Here is a 5,717-nt window from a genome sequence, read left to right as displayed (position 1 = left end):
CTATTGGCTTCGTGCGAAGTGCATGGAGGGGGTAAGCAAAGCGATCGCAGTGCTTGCGGTGGTCAAAATCGACACTGATTGTGGTTGTCATCTATCAAAACTCATACAATATAATACAATGTGTAATGTTTGATATGGGGCATCAATGTTGTTTCGTTGTTAATTGTACAAATAATGGCATAAATAGTCGTTGCACGTTCTATGCGTTTCTTAGAGCACACTGGAAATAGGATCAAAGAACTAAATGGATAGCTACGGTGAAGAGAAAACGTAAGTGACATGTCAAAACAAAACATTATAATAAATTATATTTAAGCTTTGTTTACCTAATATTGTTCAATAGTCTGTTAGTATTTGTCCTACCGTAAAAGATTATGCTTAAAGATTCAGGCCTAGCCTGGGAATAGGCCCGTGTCGGATATTTCTGCGGCCGCGGACATGACTAGGTACTTACGTTTAGATTTGTTTTATATGGCATTAACGGGACGGAGGTTTAGCGAATACCATATCACTAGCTCGAAGAACTTGTACCATTACTCCTATGTTCTTCAAGATTCTTTATATGCCCTGCCAGCACCAATTTATTGACTCTTTCTGTAGTCTGGGGTTGGAAGTTTATACCGTGAGTAATGCTTTGGAAACTGATTTTTGGTATTATATCCATGTCTTTATAATCTATCTACCTAAATTACACTTGAAATAGTAGCTCTTGTTATTCGATTTATTTAAAATTAACGAAAAATCGTTAAAATATAATGTTTGTTTACATGTCATTTTTTGACATTGTCCACTTCAGGTTCACATGGTAGTGGGCGTAATTGTCGTGCACGTAGCCAATAGACGCAGTTAGGTGTACAACCTTCCTAGTCTTTCGAGCGACCATTGGCATGCTTGTAGAGAATTGGGTTATAAACACCTCGCTATCCCCATGATACTAATGTCAGCATAGGCGATTATTCTAAATTAAAAAAAAATCCAAGATGATTTTTTTTTAATATATTGAGTCTTTATCTATCCTCTTACATTTAAATTACATATTCTTAAGAACAAAGTCAATAGTGGCATTTACTTCTTTTCAAAAGATAAAGTTATTATTAAATATCCTTCAAAGTATCGGTTTTTATTATCATATCTTTAATAAACAATGTATTTTTTGCATATTGCTACTCAAATGTTAACTTATTAAGTAAAATGAGAATAACTTTATACATGTTTAATATAGATGGGAATAAAAAGTTAAATAAGGGTTGACGAGGACTGATAGACTATTTTGATATGGACGATGACAGAGCTTGTGGAATTATTAAGGGTTTAGGCGTATAATGTCCCACTCGCAAAACGTCCCTCCGCTATAATAACGTCCCATACGCAAAACGTCTTCTCTGCTAATTGTCCCTTATGCAAAAAACCCCATTCGCATTACGTCCCGTTATCAAAATGACCCATACCCTTCGCGAAATGTCCCTTCTGAAAATACCCCTATCGCTGAAAGTCACGGCTGCCTAATGCCCCTTTCGCAAAACGTCCCGTTTGCAAATAGCCAGGTTCTTATGGATTAAAGAGGTAATAATACAGATTGTTATCAATACTGGCCACTTGAATATAGTCCGGTTTCCTCACGATGTTTTCCTTCACCGAAAAGCAACTAGTAAATATCAAATGATATTTCGTACACAGTTCCAAAAAACTCATTGGTACGAGCCATTTTTTACGGGACATTTTGCGAAAGGGACGTGTTGCGATCGGGTTATTTCGTGAAAGGGACTTTCTGCGAAAGGGACGTAATTTATATAAAGGGACATTTTGAGAACGGGATATTTTGCAGAAGGGCCGTTTTGGCAATGGGACATTTTATAAAAGGGACCTTTTGCGAAAGGGGACCAAGAGACGTTTTGCGAGTGGGACATTATACGCCTAAACCTTATTAAGAAGGAAAGTATCATATGAAGTTTTTTGTAGAATAGGAACTTGAAATTCGAATATTACGAAAGCAGCTACACTACTCTACATTCTGTAGTTACTAAATACTTTAAATTTTGAACATTTCTCCATATTATGAAGTGGTATTTAATATCAAAATATTATATTTAGATTCGGTGCAATGTTGTAAATAACTCTTTTCATTTTTCACTTTGCTACTTGGAAGAAAAAGCCTTAATTGTAGCATTTTTTAAATTAGAAGATGTAATTATTTATTTTTTAATACAATCAGTTTCGTCAGTATCTTTAGAAGTAAGCATAATATAACCGAGATGTACTCCTATGTTATTACTTACTGAAGTCAAGCTTAGATTTAGCAATCTTTCCTTTCAAGCAGGTACTTGTATTACGCTTTATAACGTTTTATTGTATAAAATAAATAATAACAACATATTATTATAACACGATTTTTATTTATTACCTATCACCAAAATCACTCGACGCCCGACGGTCACTCAATTTAACCCTTAATCAAATAAGGGGAATATATTTCCCACCACCATTTGGACTCTCTATAATACAATTTGCATGGTTCTAATTTCAATAATAATAAGCATTAATACCGCCTTTTTGTACTGCAAGATTTTTCTTTTGTGCAGTAAAGATTAACCCCCTTATTCATAAACCTCCACTAAAATTATCAAGCCGATAAAGTTCGTTTGTCCCTTTCTGTCACACCAATACGTCGAAAAGGGACAAACGAACTTTATCGGCTCGATAACTTAAGTGAACGTTTAAGAATAAGGGGGTAAATAAATAAATAATTTTGACCTCCTGTCTATCCGATTAAGGGTTAAGCTAGGAACATACTACGCGGATGTCCGTCGTAAAACGACCGCGACCGCGACCTATCAGTGTGCACGGAACAAAACATCCAGAGAGCCAGATTTCGATCGGACGTCCGTGCGCTCAAGGCCACGTCCGCGTCCGTCGACCGATAGTTTGCACGGTTATGTGTATTTCCATTGTCCAGATTCCCGTCCGCGGTCGATTCACGACGGACGTCCGCGTAGTGTGTTCCTAGCTTTAAGCTTATGTAATCCACATCCACACAAAACAGATCGAAATTGATCACTCATTTGTGTAAGTTGGATGAATTTGAATCTTAATAAGTACACCGGTCAAATCTTACATGAAAATCGGCTAAAAAAACAAAGTCTGATGTAAAGCTGGATTTTTGGTATGTTATTTGGAGTCCTTGGGGGAATGTAAGACTATATTTTGCAAGCAAAAAAATGGTGTGCTAACTTCGTAATTTAAAAAAAAAAGTAAAAAAATCAGACTTTTTTTAGTTTTTATTTTTTTATTAAAAAACTATGCGTTTTTGGTCAAAAGTTGCTGTGTAATGTTAAAAGCGCATTAAATTTCAAACAGTTTGACTTCTTTTTTATCAATGTCCGTCAAATGGTTTTCGAGATATGAAGCGTCAAAAAAGGTAAATTTTTGACGCATTTATAAAATGTAGCGTTTTGCCAATATTTTTAGTCAAATATCTGCAAAATACTTCATGATATGATATATATTGCAATATAACATTGTATAAAATTTATTTTGCTTTAGTTTTAGTGCAAATAAAGGTCAGTAAGACGAATAGTTACTTTGATAAACAAAAAAAAATCTATAAATAGAGAAGCCAAGAGTCTGGTAGATTGGTTAAGGTAAAATAGTTTACGCTATAAGTTTTAGGTTGAAAGTGCTATCTATTCGATCTTACTTTCTTTGATATCCGTTTATCTGAAAAAATTGTCTAAGCTAACTTTGCATCGATTTGACTATTACTAATGAAGAAATAAAATACAGTAAAATTTTGAAGTTTAGTAAATTAGAAAAATAAAACAGAATTAGTTACATTATACTTTTTCCTTTTTGAGGGTCCTGGTTCTGCATCTTGATGGCACAACTCCTGTAGTGATAGAAAGTCCACTTGAGTTGTATTTGACCACCAATTGCTGTGGAATAAACTACGGGAACGGAAAGCGCCCACGCCAATTATTAAGGTACCGAAGAAGTGGTATTCCCAGCAGAAGAACGTAGTAAGATGGAATTCAACTCTGTCTACAGCCAGCGGGCTAAACTGTGGCGTGAGACAAGGAGGCAGTATGTCTCCGCCGTCTCCGGCTCTCTTCAGCGTGTACATGGATGGGCTGTCGCAGGCTTTGACCAGTACCGAGGTTGGCTGCTCCATCAATGGGCAAATAATAAATCACATCGCATATGCAGACGATATGGTCCTACTAGCACCATCTGTGGGAGCTATGCGTAAGTTACTTGCAGAATGCGAGAGATACGCCAGCCAGCATAACATGAGATAAATTCCGGACAAGTCTGAATTTATGCTCATGGAGGCAGCACATATGCCCACACATGTACCACCTCTTTTGCTTGATGGAGTTCAATTGCGGAGAGTACACGAAGTCAAATATCTTGGCCACAACTTGTTGTCCAGTTTAAAAGACCAGGAGGACATAGAAAGGCAGAGGCGAGCCACCGCAGTAAGGGCAAACATGTTGGCTAGAAAATTCGCCAAATGTAGTGACAGCGTAAAAAGACAGCTGTTCCTCAGTTTTTGTACAAGCGTGTATACTGTCGAGTTATGGTCCGACTACACCTGCGCGGCGGTGAGAGACCTGCGCGTGCAATACAACACATACTATGTACTGATATTTCGTTAAACGGAGAATACTATGATTCGGGCACGTCCACGACAACGCTTGTGAGATTGCATCGATGTTTTTGACCCTCAGTGATATGCTTTAAAAACCAGTCCGTACAAGAACAATTTCGGAACAATCTGGTTCAATTAATGAGGGTTTTCTACTCGTAATTTTTTTTTCCGCCAAGCGGCGATCCTGAGGTCTTTCTGACCGTAAACTTAACTTACTAAATAAATGTAACGTAATAGTATATAAATAATTTGAAACGTAATAAATACAAAAGTCTTGGCAAAGAATACCTTTTTGTACCCTTTGGTGTAGAAACTCTAGGTCCATGGGGCCCCAGCGCGAACAAGTTGTTCACAGAAATCGCGAAGCGTCTGGTTGAGGTAACTGGTGACCGAAGAGCTGGCGACTTCCTCGCACAACGTATCAGCATTGCGATACAGCGAGGAAATGTCGCCAGTATCCTTGGTACAATGCCTCAAGGGCCTATTTTAGACATTATCTAGCTTTTAAGTTTAGTCTTAGTTTCTTATATAATTATGTAAATATATTCATTTATATTCACTTACAGTAAAATTTAAAGTCAAAAATAAATGTTGATTTGATATACGCAAATATGTGTCTGAGTAATACTTGAACAGCCCCCAAATAATAATAATTCGTTCTCCGCTACGCCTCCTGTAAATATATGTAAACTATCCCATTTGGCCATTACCATCCATCGATTATTTCTGATCCAGTTATACTAGACTAATCCTATTTTTTTAAATAACTGGCACTCTTTTGGTCTTAACTGAAAGCTAGTGAAATTTTCTACATTTTTATTTGACAATTTATGTAATAGCCTGAGTTGTTTTGCTGATATCTGTCTCAAAATATTAGCAAAACGAATATTTTCATAGAAAGGGGAAAAATGCTCTTTTTTTGACGTTTCATATCTCAAAAAATATTTGACGGACATTGATAAAAAAGATGTCAAACTGTTTGGAATTTAATCCGCTTTCAACATTACATAGCAACTTTTGACCAAAAATGCATAGTTTTTTCATAAAACGGCAAAAACTAAAAAAAGTCTGA

The sequence above is a fragment of the Leguminivora glycinivorella genome, chromosome 3 (assembly GCF_023078275.1).
Source record: "Leguminivora glycinivorella isolate SPB_JAAS2020 chromosome 3, LegGlyc_1.1, whole genome shotgun sequence".
Lineage (NCBI taxonomy): Eukaryota > Metazoa > Arthropoda > Insecta > Lepidoptera > Tortricidae > Leguminivora > Leguminivora glycinivorella.
Note: the sequence above shows the minus strand (reverse complement) of the source record.